Raw genomic sequence first — 15,968 nt, forward strand, 5'->3', positions numbered from 1 at the left:
TATCATATCTGATGTGACATTGAAAACGAGTCATTCTGTGCAAAGGTAAATTTAAATGAGCATCCTGTCTTGTTAGTTAATTATGAAATTTAAGGCAGGGCACAAAATAGTGTTTGATAAACGACGGCCATTCAGCACTATATAAAGCTCAAAAAGCAAAAGTAGATGTTGGGAACATATTAAAATGAAAGATTTTTAGGAGCTGTTGTTGCACAAGGGTGCACTTGGAGTAAAGGGTTTAGAAAAAGTAGCTATTCTAACAAAGTTGTGCTTTAGGAGAAAGATTTTGTTCAAATAAATAGTAAAGGTACTTCCCCGCAAAGTATTGCAGTAATTTAAATACATATAAACTAAACTAATATAATGTTAACAGGCATTTATAATGTACTAGGTGTCTTATCTCACTCATGATTCCAACTGACTTGGGTATCTTTTTACAAACGTGTTCATCATGTTCTTTCTAACACAGTTGGTCTTCTATTCTCACACCCAAGAAACAGCTTGTGGAGAGGCTTGATATTTCCTAATTGTCCATTAAATATTTCATTAGATTGTAATTACTAAAATAATAGCATTAAAGTAGATTTACAATATAATTTGTTGGGTTTGAACCACCTAGAACAATTCAGAAGGTCATAGTTAAGGCTATTTATAAGATACCCAACATTGCTGCTGTAGAAAAAAAAATTGTGTCATCAACAAACAGCAATAGACATTTCATTGAGGAAACAGATGCAGAATCAATAATAAAGATTTTCCCAGATCAAAACTGAAATAGGGCAATAATTTTAAAATAGAATTGGAGAATATGTTTCTCTGGTGAATACATTTAGGTTTAAGTTCCTGAGAATTACTCATTTACTCATTTAATAATTTTATATGTCTGTTTATCCAAAATACTTGAGAAAGACAGGTTGACGTCCACAATATCTGTATTAGGTGGTCTATAAAAAGTTCAAAGATTTCTTATTACCTAATAACATTTCAACACACAAATCATCTAATAATCAAGTTCAAATGGATTAAATAGTAAATATACCGGTAAAAAAAAGATAATTTTTGAACTCTTCATCATTCAGTAAGAAAATGGAAAATTTGAGCTACAACTTTCACAAAACAGTGAAAAGTAAACTCCATTTTCTTTGTATTTTTGAGAAAGAAATGTACATTTTCAGTGAAATACATTTTTACACATGAAACAACTAAAACTTTGCCATGTGTTGTGATTATTCATGGTGTTGATAGCATTGTATCAAAGACACATAGTGCTACAGCATTAGAAGAAGGAAGAAAGGAAAAAAGAAAAGAAAAAAGCACAAAACCTTTGTTTGCATTGTCGGTCGATAGTGATGAGTTTGTCAAATTTCAAATATGCAATGTCACCCCTTTGACGTACGTCTTTCATTGCAGGAATCGACTCCTTGTGTCGTTGTCTCACAGATTGTGAAAAATCATCATTAATGTAAATACGTGACCCCTTAAGTAGCTTTGCTTTTTCCAACACAACCAGACGATCTTTGAATCTCAACCACTTCACAACTATAGGTCTTGTTTGCCATCCTGTCCTGTTATGTTCCATTGTGATGCACACACTCCATTTCAGTATCCAGCTTGAGTTTTTCAGTGATACTCATTCTCATCATGTCTTCATAATGAAACCCTTTCTCATGAACAGTCTCCTGTATTTCATCAAACACCAAATACGTCCTTGGGGATTGATTTTCATGATATTCAAGTTTTCAAGCCACATTGTTCTAGAGATTATCTTAAAACTGATTTAACATCTTCAACCTCTTATTGGGGACTTTCTTTGAGGCCACACAGATCTTTAATAACCCCATGTGGTCTTTTTTTTTTAAGTCTTTTGTTATTATTTGAACAAATCCTTTGTAGGTACTTTCCTGTTGCTGCAGTAGATCTTTAAAAGAGGTCATCTGCTGGTCCAAAAGATCCCGGACTTCTACATCCTCTGCAGATTTAGCACTCTCAGGGGCCATTTTTTCAAAAAAGGCTTGATAGTAATCTGTTGGCAATTTCTGGTTCAGTACAGTAGATTTAGGCTTGGATCACACTCCTCGCCTGGTGCTGTAGCCACTGAGCAAATAATGGATTTATCCAAACATGGAAAGAGTATGGCACAACTGCGACCTACTAGAAAATGGTTGTCTATGTAAGCCTAAAATATGGGCAAAGAGAACTGACTCAGGGAGGTAACCAAATGGCCCATGGTAACTCTAGGGGAGCTAGAGAGGTCATTAACTTAGATGTTCCCTAGCATAATGAACATCATGTGAGGGAAACATCATCCACACCATGAGACATGTTGGTGCAGACCTCAAACAGGCAAATGTTATTTTGCAAAGATGAGCTTGAAAGTTATAAACCACAGAAGTGGCACATACAGTTATTAGGTCTAGAAGGTTATTCAATTTCACATTAACTTTTGTATTGTAAATATGTATAGTAAGAAAATATGGCACGGGGTCTTGCTCTGAACTAACTGAAAAGAGAGAAAAAAATGTGACCCATGGTACCAGAAGCTACATACAAGGCTGTATTGCGAAACTAAAGCAGTCTTATTCTGGCTTTATCACTTCTTTGGTAAACCTGGACTGACACAGCCATGAGCAAAGACCTGTCTCCCTTTTTATTGCTTTCCTGATTGCCACAGGAGAGTGACTGACCTCTAGACCACACAGGAGCAGGCAATTCTGCCCTCCCTGGCTCCTAGTTCCGACCACCCCACAGCAATGCATCAGGGTCAAGGCTTTTGGAACATCACTGACTGATGAGAACTTGAACCACATGTTGTTAGGATATGCATGAAAAAATAGGTGGTGCTATCAGGCCAAAACTCAAAAAGGAGAAGAAAAAAAACAAAGAAAAGAGAAGATCTTCCTCAGGCAGCTGAAAAAATAACTTCTATAAAAGACAAAAAACAAAACATGAAATAAACCACAGTAAAGATTTGCTTTTATTTTTAGTGTAAAACACAGCGTTCCCAAGCTGATTTGCTTTTTATCAGTTGCTAAGAGCATAAATTATTAATTTTATTTTAGGGATCTAGGCAATAGAATGTTCTATTCTTAGCAAGCAGCCTTAGAATCTGAATAACATCAACAAGCTTCTAGTCTCCTGAATCTAATTGATTATGCATGCACTGCATTTCGCCTCTTGAGGATGTTTTATATAGTCCTTCTCTAGCATTTTAGCATATGTCTAACCTTCAGTTGATGTCAAAAGTTTAAAAAACACACTTAGGGAAGGGAAGAACAGAAAAATAGAAAGTCAGAGACAGATTACAAGGAAGAAGAAAAGTCAAAATATGTTTAAAACATGAGGCAGTTTGTTGCCTTTTTTTTTTCTCAGCCGTAATTAAATTCTTAATTAGGGAGCCCTGTGGAAAGAAATACATCAAGAAGGAATTCAATTTAACTCCCCAATGCATCTAGCCAATAGTAAAAGAGAAGAGGATGTGGGTGAGGCGGAGTTTAAATGTAAGGAGGTAATACCGACAGCAATTTTTTTGCAGAGTCTACATTTTTTGAGTACCGTAATATAGCTGCAACTACACCATCTGTTTGTTTTTGATAAATGTATTTTAAAAATGGCAGAAGAAACAATAACGGATAAATTAATTTCTGATGAGTTAATTACAGTACCCCTTTATTGAATAAAAATTTCTCATATCTCAGCATTCTCCTAACAAGCCTTTCATTGGGTTTTTTGACAAAAAGATTTTATTAAAGATATACACAATATTTTGGAGAAAAAAAACCAGACTGCTCCTAAGTCTTTGGGTGTTGAGAGATTCAGTGTTGAAAAAGAAGGCCATAGAAGGCTGCAGATGGCAAGATAAGTACTAACTATAAGTGCAGGAGAAAGCTGTATCAGTGTATCAGCTAGAGCTATGAGCTTCAGCACTTTAAAAGGTAAGTTAACCTGCAGCTACAGATATATACCACCCTAATTAATATTGTGTAATAACCATAGGCTCCGACTGACATACATGGATTGGATACCCTCTGTTTTTCTTTTTCTTAAAGTTTACTTTGGTTGTTGTAATCTTTTTGCTCTCATGCTCTCTGTTTTCTGTTCTTCTCATCTCATACAGGTATGGAAGAAGACTTCTTGGAATTACTGTATATCTTCTGTGTTGTCTACTAATGCGCTCTTTCCTGTCTTGATCTCTCTCTCCTTAGTTCTTATCACCTCTTTCTTTCTCACCTCTTATATATATATATATATATATACAGGTGCTGGTCATAAAATTAGAATATCATGAAAAAGTAGATTGATTTCAGTAATTCCATTTAAAAAGTGAAACTTGTATATTATATTCATACATTACATACAAACTCATATATTTCAGATGTTTATTTTGTTTAATTTTGATGATTACAAATGACAACAAATGAAAATCTCAAATTCATCATATCAGAAAATTAGAATATTGTGAAAAGGTTCAAAATTGATGGCCCCTGGTGCCACACTCTAATCAGCTAATTAACTCAAACCACCTGCAAAAGCCTTTAAATGGTCTTTCAGTCTAGTTCTATAGGCTACACAATCATGGGGAAGACTGCTGACTTGACAGTTGTCCAAAAGACGACCATCGACACCTTGCACAAGGAGGGCAAGACACAAAAGGTCATCGCTAAAGAGGCTGGCTGTTCACAGAGCTCAGTGTCCAAGCACATTAATAGAGAGGCGAAGGGAAGGAAAAGATGTGGTCGAAAAAAGTGTACAAGCAAGAGAGATAACCGCACCCTGGAGAGGATTGTGAAACAAAACCCATTCAAAAATGTGGGGGAGATTCACAAAGAGTGGACTGCAGCTGGAGTGAGTGCTTCAAGAACCACCACACACAGACGTATGAAAGACATGGGTTTCTGCTGTCGCATTCCTTGTGTCAAGCCACTCTTGAACCACAGACAGCGTCAGAAGCGTCTTGCCTGGGCTAAAGAGAAACAGGACTGGACTGCTGGTGAGTGGTCCAAAGTCATGTTCTCTGATGAAAGTAAATTTTGCATTTCCTTTGGAAATCAAGGTCCCAGAGTCTGGAGGAAAAGAAGAGAGGCACTTCATCCACGTTGCTTGAAGTCCAGTGTAAAGTTTCCACAGTCAGTGATGGTTTGGGGTGCCATGTCATCTGCTGGTGTTGGTCCATTGTGTTTTCTGAGGTCCAGGGTCAACGCAGCCACATACCAGGAAGTTTTAGAGCACTTCATGCTTCCTGCAGCTGACCAACTTTTTGGAGATGCAGATTTCATTTTCCAACAGGACTTGGCACCTGCACACAGTGCCAAAGCTACCAGTACCTGGTTGAAGGACCATGGTATCCCTGTTCTTAATTGGCCAGCAAACTCTCCTGACCTTAACCCCATAGAAAATCTATGGGGTATTGTGAAGAAGAAGATGCAATACACCAGACCCAACAATTCAGAAGAGCTAAAAGCCACTATTAGAGCAACCTGGGCTATCATAACACCTGAGCAGTGCCACAGACTGATCGACTCCATGCCACGCCGCATTGCTGCAGTAATACAGGCCAAAGGAGGCCCAACTAAATACTGAGTGCTGTACATGCTCATACTTTTCATGTTCATACTTTTCAGTTGGCCAACATTTCTATAAATCCTTTGTTTTTATTGGTCTTCAGTAATATTCTAATTTTCTGATATGATGAATTTGAGATTTTCATTTGTTGTCATTTGTAATCATCAAAATTAAACAAAATAAACATCTGAAATATATGAGTTTGTATGTAATGTATGAATATAATATACAAGTTTCACTTTTTAAATGGAATTACTGAAATCAATCTACTTTTTCATGATATTCTAATTTTATGACCAGCACCTGTATATATATATATATATATATATATATATATATATATATATATATATATATATATATATATATATATATATATATATATATATATATATATATATATATATATATTTGCAGATTTATCAGGAGAAGCAAATTCAGTCTCCTTCTCTTTTTTGACCACATATGGGGATAATAGATGTTTAACCTTTGTTCAACATAACAGAAGTATACCAGTAACTTTCTGTAAGGATTTCTGATATCTGACAACATTACTACAGCATGTAGCAATGTTTTGCTGCGGCAAAGGACTAAAACTTTCAACAATGTCCATCCCAATCTCACTCAATACACATCACGCTGGTAAAAAATTAAGTGTACACAGAAATAAATACATATATAAAAAAAGTTATCTCAAAATTAACAGAAATTATAATAATATTAAACAAATAAGGTAATTTTTTAGACATTTGTTACTGTATAGTCTATATTGCCTATATAATTATTGAGAATGTATTTATTTATGTATTTATATTTAGTCATGTAAGAGTTTGTCCTCCATAAATTTTGAGAGGTGGAGATTAAAATGACAGTTAAGGAAGAGGAGAGAAGAAATGGTTAAATTTAATATATGCTGCCAATGTAAACTGCAACAATAGCATATATATATATATAATTAAACATCCTAAATACCAAAGCATACCTTGCAAAATCTATGAAGAAAACAGTTATTTGTTTATTCATTTTTTTTCATTTTCACTTCCTGATAAAGCCTCAAATTCTTTAGGCAGATCAAACATTACAACGTAACTTTACATAAACTTACTGTATCTTACTCATTGGTAAGAATATTTTTTGCAAGGCACTGTAGTTTATATAACTTCCAGGAAAATACATTCATGTCGACAAACAGGGGGAAAGGATTGAACTTGTTGTGCACATCTTGCTACTGAAATCTGCTTTCCACCAGACCCCCTGAGTTAACCATGCCTCACTAGACTTGGAAAGTTCTACCCAAAGGCTCCCCTGATAACTTTGAGTCTTTCAAGTGGGAAATAGAGAGTCCATTTTTTAATTTGTCTGCTAAGGTCTTTAGTCATGCCTTGCCTGGCACCAGCACCTCTCTGACCAACTCCAGAACTGTGAGGTTTGAAAGAGGAGAGTAGATTTGCTGCAGTCCTTTGATGTGTCAGCAGAGCGTTGGCGGCATACCTCTGTGAAACATTGAATGTGATGCAATGATGATAGGTAAAGGTGAAGAACTGCCAGGGGCTAAATGAATATGCTGTTTCCTGCATGGTGCTCAATGACTCTAGGTCCCCCAATATCCTGCCTGAAATTGGCAGATACGTGTTATGTTTGTATATACAGGATTTGGCGTGGGTGTCTGAGAGTTTTACAGGTTTTTGTGCAGATGCCTCATTGTTAACAGAGTTCAAGAGCACTAAACACAAATAATAAACCCCTTTTTTTAATTCCTTTGACAAGCCTTTCTCTAAAAACAAACAGGTACATAAAAATAGTAGGACACAATGAACTGAGCTGCAGTGTCAGCTCCCAGGTGATCCAGTTTACACAGAAGCAGGCTTACAAATTTATTCTCAGCCCGACCTTTTACAGGCATTGCAGAGTCCTGTTGAAATGGAAGTAAGTAGTCCGCGTCCTGAGAGAATCAAGGACTCATGGTCAGCAATGAAGCTCAGAGAGAGGGCAATGATTGTGCATTCAGGGGAGCTTTGCAGAAGCATGGGTTTAGACGGTTTAACATGTACACAGTTTATGTAACATCCAAGCCCCTGGGCCACAATGTGTGCTGAAATCATACCTATTATTCCTAAGATAAAAGTATAATCTAATTTTGAAAGAACTAACAGAAATACAGAAATGTATTCTTCAAATTTCAACATTCAGTAATTTTTCCCAGTTCCCTCAAAGTCCTGCAGACTCTAAACTCGTGTGTTTCTGATTTATCAACAAGTTGTAATAATTTAGAGGCACACTATATCTGCTTACATCTCCAACCTGAGGGCTTCGCTTTGATTCATCAAACTAAATCAGTAAGTTTAATGAGCATGTGTGAAGATGCTGCTGTAAGATGAGAGTGCAGCTCTGCATAATAAGTCCAACATCGAAATAACTTGTTAGATATACGGTCCTATGACCCATGCTATAGAGAACTTCCCCCATTAAAACTTTAAAATAAAATAAAACTGCAATTTTGCATACTAAATTTTCATTGCACTGTGTTCCCAGTGACTCTGTCATTCTTTTTACCTTTGTGTGTAACTGCATGCTTTGCTTTTATCTTACAGCTGGTACACCTGCATTTCCCCAACGTGCAACAATAAAGAGTATTTCTATTTTTTTTCTTCTCTATTCAATCTCTACAAGTCTTTTTCCCTGGAAACCACAGTCCCAGAGGGAGGGTGGCGAAACAATACATCAGCAATTTTCAAAAAAGTACCACAAATACTCTTATTTCATAAGAAGCATTGTGAAAGAGTATATTACATTTTCAGGCATTAAGAATATTATTTTATTTATTACTATTAAAGTATCAATATGAAATACTAGCACTCTAATACATTATCTTTAGGTAGAAAACTAATGCTTTTTAGTCACACCATAATTACAAAAAAAAAAGTATTTCTTTGTGTAATATTACTGACATCTGTCAATAGTCTTTGCGTATTACGTTTACTGATGAGGCTTGGGAAGGCCCATTTGAATACGACTAAGGTTCATACTAATTCATTAGATATACCCATCAAAAATGCCTTACTCACTAGTATATTTCACAACAATGTAAATTAGTCTTTGCCACATTCATGTTTACTTCATTTCACAATTTACTACAATGGTTAAAAAAAATAATATTTTTACCTTTTTGAAGGTTTTTGTTTAGAATTTACAAGTATCTCTCAGGTCATACTAATTCCCATAATATTACTGTACACAATTTGCAAGATTTATCTTAATCTTAATTGTATCTGTAGTATCTTTCAGTAATAGAAGTCATCTCAAAACAAAACCTCAATACATTGGGGCTTAAAAGCTGCTCCGGTTATCAAAAAACTTGTCAAAATAATTATGCTTAGTCTGTGTTTCCAAATACTGGGTGTTCAGTGGTTTCTAAGGAGTTAGTTTTCTTTGCACAAGATGCATTCTGAAAGTAGGCCAAACTGTTTCTCTGTCTTGTTACAAAAGTGTCATGGTTCAGAACAGAGGACCCAGTTTTCGAAGCAGACCGACAGATTTCTCAAAAACGTTTATTAAGAAAAAGTATCCGCAGTAAACAGAAAGGGCATATAAGTCAGGAACCAATGCAGGGAGAGAAGAACAGGCAGGAGATCAGAACCGAGCAGACGAGGGAAGGCAGGATAATCCAGAGGGCGAAGCCAAAGCAGATGTCGAGGACATGCTCAGGAGTCAGAGCCAGGAGATCAGAGATACAAAGATGTACCAAAAGGAAATCCAAGAAGATGTCAGGATTTAGTTCCAGGTTTGGTAAACAGGCAGAGATCCAGCAGAAGTCTGAGGACAGGTCTGACAAAGAGATCAGAATGAGAACAGGCAGGCTCAGAGGTCCAAAGGCAGAACAGGTCAGGATCATGCAATCTCAAATGTATAAATACGCTAGAAAACTCTCACCAAGGGCTCGAATAATCTGGCACTGATGACTGGGTCCCCACTTAACACATGACTTTCTATCGGCATTGACTTTTGAGGAGCAAACAACAAATACCTGTCCTACTTATAGGTTGCCCAACCTGGGCTGAACAACTGTTACCATCAGTGTCTTGGCTGCCTCTTTTAAAGCAGAAGCACCTCCCTCTCATAGAAAAAGTGAGTAGATGATGTATATCTTCACAAAACTAACTTCACAAAAGCCCTCCAAGAAGCATGCTTTAACTGTGCTGTGCTTGCCCCTTAAACACATCCTCCCTTTCTCTTTTTATGGGCAGGAGAGATGTGAAACAGAGCAAAATAGCCCTCATGCAAAAACATTTTCATATCCTTGTTGTAAATTTCTCTTATCTTTTCTCCAACCATGGGCTTTTATGAACACGACACATCAGATTCAACAAATGCTCTTAACGTCAGTAAATGAATGTAGATGATCCTAGCGCACGTTCCAAAGAAATGTAAATCTACGTAGGTACATAGGTAAATGATAAGAGCTCTAAAGGATCTGGTTACAGAAGCAAATATGAAATGAAAAATAAGAATAATAAAAAAACAGCATTCAATACAAAAAAAAGTCAATGAAAACTACTGGTAGATGCAAGAGGTGCAACATGTGATGCAAATGATTTCAACTAACCCGACACAACAATTTTCTAAATCTCTTTTTAATACACATGTGTACTGTACTTATCTAGACCATGTTTTTCATCCCTTCATCTCACTCTCCATCAATGTTGATGGACAAACCCTAATTTGATGAATTCAGACAGACCCAAACACAAACTTTTCACATTTCATGTAATAATAAAGGCAAGGAGCTGTAATGGAATGCAATAAAGGCAAATCTTACTGTGTTGCTGAACTTTATTCTAAACTTTGTATCCATTTTCTGTTCAAGATGTTATTTCTATACTAGCTTTATCTCACATAGAGCTCACTGGCTGTTGTAACCACAAAGAGTAGAATTATGCTAGCTTTGACTGATATTTTTTGCGAAAACTTTAGTTTCTCCGTTTTTGAATCAGTTTTTTTTTCTGATGTATTTTCCTTTTGGTCTTGAATGCTTTGAAACTGGAAGAAGTTTTACTGCTTTTTTTTTGGATACTTGTTATGATCTGTAATCACAGCAACCATAGCAGGTTGAATTTGTACACCTGCGCACAGCTAATGAACATCTCTAAAGCAGACATAATTAACTACTTCAGCAAGTACTAACTAAGCTGAAAAAAGAGGCACTGGGGATGCAGAGCAGGAACAAGGAGACATTTAAGGCATCTCTTCCATCAATCATCATGGCCAGTGTAATATCTTTGGGAATCAATTTAGAAGAACTCCAAACCCTGGCAAGGACCCAGAATATTGGCAATGATATGTATTTTCCTGAAAGGTGGCTGCCGGATCATATCTCTGTATCCAGCAGCTCTCTGCCAGGCTTTCAGACCATATGAGCAGACAGAGATTTAAAGAAGACAGGGAAATTATGAGAATATGGGTGAGCAGTGCTTGTGAGCATCAGATGGTGTCCTCCAGTATATGTTACTGTGAAGTGCAGAAGTCCCTGCAGTTAAGATATTGAACTGGTTTTCCTTAGATAGAAAACTGATCTGGTGAACTGTAAAGTGCCTTGAGATGACCTGTGTTGTATGAATTGGCGCTATAAGAATAAACAGAATTAAATTGAATTGAACTGTCAGCGGTTGGTTTTCATCCATATTAGTTGCCTAGAGAGTTTGCCAGTGCTCTGTTACTTTCCGTTTACATTCCAAAGATGAAGTAAAAAGAAGTTCAGGACAGAAAATCAGAGATCCAAAGAGGTACCGAATGTAATTCCAAGTCGGGGTCAGGAGACTATTCCGGGAGTACGAAGACAGGTCAGGCAAACAGCTAAGAACAGGAGCAGCCAGGCTCAGAGGTCCAAAGGCAGAAACTACTCAGAATCAGGTAATCAGAACAACACACAGGGTATGCTAGAGAATTCTCACCAACGGCTTAAATAATCTGGCACTGATGACTGGGAGCAAGCAGCTTAAATAGAGGCAGGAGCAGTTGGTGCAGTTTAATGATTAAAACATTTTCATTTGCAAAGAGTCTTTTTTTTATCAGTTGTTGCGTTATCCCTGGCTTCTTGAGTTGCCTTGAGATGACATGAGTTTTGTAATGGTGCTATACAAATAAACTGAATTTAATTGAATTCTCAGACAGAGACAATAAGGCATCTATGTAATACTTGTCAGATTCGGCTTTTATATTCTTGGCGGTACACAGCGCCATGTGATAAAAATTATACATTAATTAACAAGTTCAAAGGCAAAACTGAAAGTCCTCATTAGGATTAATCAATATACGGTACAAATAAATCTGGTTAATTCCAAGGTTTCAGTTTACACATTTGAGTTAGCACAAACAGTACAAATGTCATTATCTGCCAATCTGCACTTTTGGTTCTATAGGTTTTCATTTCGGATTCTCAGTTATGCTTTATTTTGTTATTCTGTTTTGTCATGAGTTATATAATTGTTGCTAGTATTTATTCCTTGGTCTAGTTTTAGTTAGTTATTATTTCTCGTATAATTAGGTTACGTTTTCCATGGCTTCAGTTATCTTAATTTCCTTCTCTTATCCTCTAGTATGTCCCTTGGTTACTCCTTATTTTGAAGTCATTAGTTTTATTCCCCTTTACCCTTATTTAAGTTCTTTTCTAGTTATGGTTAAGCCATGTTTTCCCTGTTTGCTCTTTGTTGCCCCCTGGTGCCCTTTTCCTTTCCCACTGGCTCCTTTCTAGCTGCTTCTGTCCACACCTGCTCCCAATTAACTGATTACTATATTCTTTGTTCTATCTCCCATATATAATCCTCCTCTGCAGATCATCAGTGCTGGTTTCTCTTCATTTCTTTAATCCTCATGTGTGTTTCTCCCTGGCATATCCTGGTTTTTGGTTTCCTCATTTTTGGATTTATGCTTCTTTTGCCTCATCTCTGCCTCCACATCTCTGCATTCGGGTCTTCAACTAACGTCCACAAAACCTGACAACAAAATAATGAGTTTCAACCACTTAGTCTAATTAATTACTTTCAAGAGTCAGATTTACTGTCTATAATGGCTTTCAGTCTTAAGAGGGAAAGTGGATACATACATAGGAACCAATCCAGTAAAAGCCTTGTAAACCAGAGACATCCAGTGTCAGCCATCCTTACACTCAAGAAAAGCATTCCATACATTTCATAGTCTTGGGCGATCCAGCTACAGCTAGCGACAAACCTAAGAACCCTGTTGTACACCAGGATCAACGACTGTTGAACTCGTCATTATTAGCAGTTATGAGTCCCAAAGAGTGACTTCAGATTGTGCCAGTAGGCCCAGTAGGTTGTTATCACTGAGTGAATCCTAATCCTAAGGTAATTCCTTTTTCCCTGTGGAATGAATTGATCTATTTATGTGTAATCTAAAAATAGTAGTTCTTCATGTTGTGTAAAAAGTAAATACATACTGTAAAAAAAATAATCAGCATGTCGCTCATAGTAAACAAACAAAAAAAAACCTAATCTCATAGCCTGTAAAACTGAGTTGTAGAATCCTCTCCCTATAAATGTTTAATTCTCCATGAAATAATGCTGATCATTCTTTAACAAGATCCTCCTCAAACGGACATGCAATGTTATATATGCAAAAAACTGTATCAAAAATCTAACTGAATCAGGAAATAAAACAGCATGATTGGCTCTAAGGAGAGTGGAGACAGAGGACATCCTAAGTTTACTGAACAAAACCTGATGCCGACCAGGTTAGCTCTGGGGAGAATGTTACCACAGTGACTGAAACAGGTTTAGTAAACACTGTGAAAAGGAAAACTCAGAGTTGTCTTTATTTTAGTATTAGAAAACTAATAGTTTTCAGAAAACCTGCTTACTGAAGCGGAAAGTGTTGCATCTAAGGTGGACTACAGAAAATCAAAATGCCTAAGGAACTGTATTTGGACAGTGACAAAATGCTTTGAGTAGATCAATTATGAGAGAAACACAAAACATTTTTGAGTCTAATTGCTCATACACATTTTTTCAAACTTTTAGGACAGCAGAAGCAGCACAGCAATGCTTCCTAAGACCTAACAGAAGAGTTATTTGATCATAGACCAATTCTTCAAACAGAGTTGTTAATTTTTAGAATAGCATGTAATTATTCACAATTGAGGTTTCTCCTCCTGTGTGCGGTGGAAAGACAAATTAAGATTTCCAAACTTTAGCAAGCTTATTGGTGCTGAGGCTTTGATTAGCAATGCAAATTACAGGCTCAGCGATTACATCAACTGACAGGTTTTGGAAAAAAAAAAAGATCCAAACAGTCCAGTTCTATGCTCTATTGGATAGATCTACAGCCCTGGTAAGAAACAATTTTATTAATGCATTGTTAGAGTCCAAATGGGCTGCAAGTCTAATAATCATCAAAGGAAACTGTGTGTGACTTAATTTAAAAAATAATAATAATAATAATAATAATAATCAAAGGAATACTTGAAAACCAGCAATATACAGGTGCTGGTCATAAAATTAGAATATCATGAAAAAGTAGATTGATTTCAGTAATTCCATTTAAAAAGTGAAACTTGTATATTATATTCATACATTACATACAAACTCATATATTTCAGATGTTTATTTTGTTTAATTTTGATGATTACAAATGACAACAAATGAAAATCTCAAATTCATCATATCAGAAAATTAGAATATTGTGAAAAGGTTCAAAATTGATGGCCCCTGGTGCCACACTCTAATCAGCTAATTAACTCAAACCACCTGCAAAAGCCTTTAAATGGTCTTTCAGTCTAGTTCTATAGGCTACACAATCATGGGGAAGACTGCTGACTTGACAGTTGTCCAAAAGACGACCATCGACACCTTGCACAAGGAGGGCAAGACACAAAAGGTCATCGCTAAAGAGGCTGGCTGTTCACAGAGCTCAGTGTCCAAGCACATTAATAGAGAGGCGAAGGGAAGGAAAAGATGTGGTCGAAAAAAGTGTACAAGCAAGAGAGATAACCGCACCCTGGAGAGGATTGTGAAACAAAACCCATTCAAAAATGTGGGGGAGATTCACAAAGAGTGGACTGCAGCTGGAGTGAGTGCTTCAAGAACCACCACACACAGACGTATGAAAGACATGGGTTTCTGCTGTCGCATTCCTTGTGTCAAGCCACTCTTGAACCACAGACAGCGTCAGAAGCGTCTTGCCTGGGCTAAAGAGAAACAGGACTGGACTGCTGGTGAGTGGTCCAAAGTCATGTTCTCTGATGAAAGTAAATTTTGCATTTCCTTTGGAAATCAAGGTCCCAGAGTCTGGAGGAAAAGAAGAGAGGCACTTCATCCACGTTGCTTGAAGTCCAGTGTAAAGTTTCCACAGTCAGTGATGGTTTGGGGTGCCATGTCATCTGCTGGTGTTGGTCCATTGTGTTTTCTGAGGTCCAGGGTCAACGCAGCCACATACCAGGAAGTTTTAGAGCACTTCATGCTTCCTGCAGCTGACCAACTTTTTGGAGATGCAGATTTCATTTTCCAACAGGACTTGGCACCTGCACACAGTGCCAAAGCTACCAGTACCTGGTTGAAGGACCATGGTATCCCTGTTCTTAATTGGCCAGCAAACTCTCCTGACCTTAACCCCATAGAAAATCTATGGGGTATTGTGAAGAAGAAGATGCAATACACCAGACCCAACAATTCAGAAGAGCTAAAAGCCACTATTAGAGCAACCTGGGCTATCATAACACCTGAGCAGTGCCACAGACTGATCGACTCCATGCCACGCCGCATTGCTGCAGTAATACAGGCCAAAGGAGGCCCAACTAAATACTGAGTGCTGTACATGCTCATACTTTTCATGTTCATACTTTTCAGTTGGCCAACATTTCTATAAATCCTTTGTTTTTATTGGTCTTCAGTAATATTCTAATTTTCTGATATGATGAATTTGAGATTTTCATTTGTTGTCATTTGTAATCATCAAAATTAAACAAAATAAACATCTGAAATATATGAGTTTGTATGTAATGTATGAATATAATATACAAGTTTCACTTTTTAAATGGAATTACTGAAATCAATCTACTTTTTCATGATATTCTAATTTTATGACCAGCACCTGTAGATAAACTTTCTTCATACCATAAAGGTCATAAATGGCAATCAAATGAAATACTATTAATATTTTAATATTCAATACCAATATTCTAAAAGAAATTCTGTAAAATAAAAATAACATATTTTGTGTTGAAACAGAGAGGTTGGGATATAGTGATCAAAAGTCCTTAAGAATGACCTCACTCAAATACTGAAAAGATGCTTTAGCCTCTAAAAATTAGAGTAGGTTGGAGATATAAAACACAATACAATAAATACTATAACCTTGATTATGGTTGAAATATTCCATCAAAAATATTTTCTTTTCTG

This window comes from Cyprinodon tularosa, unplaced genomic scaffold (assembly GCF_016077235.1).
Source record: "Cyprinodon tularosa strain WSP-4 unplaced genomic scaffold, ASM1607723v1 ctg116, whole genome shotgun sequence".
Taxonomy (NCBI): Eukaryota; Metazoa; Chordata; class Actinopteri; order Cyprinodontiformes; family Cyprinodontidae; genus Cyprinodon; species Cyprinodon tularosa.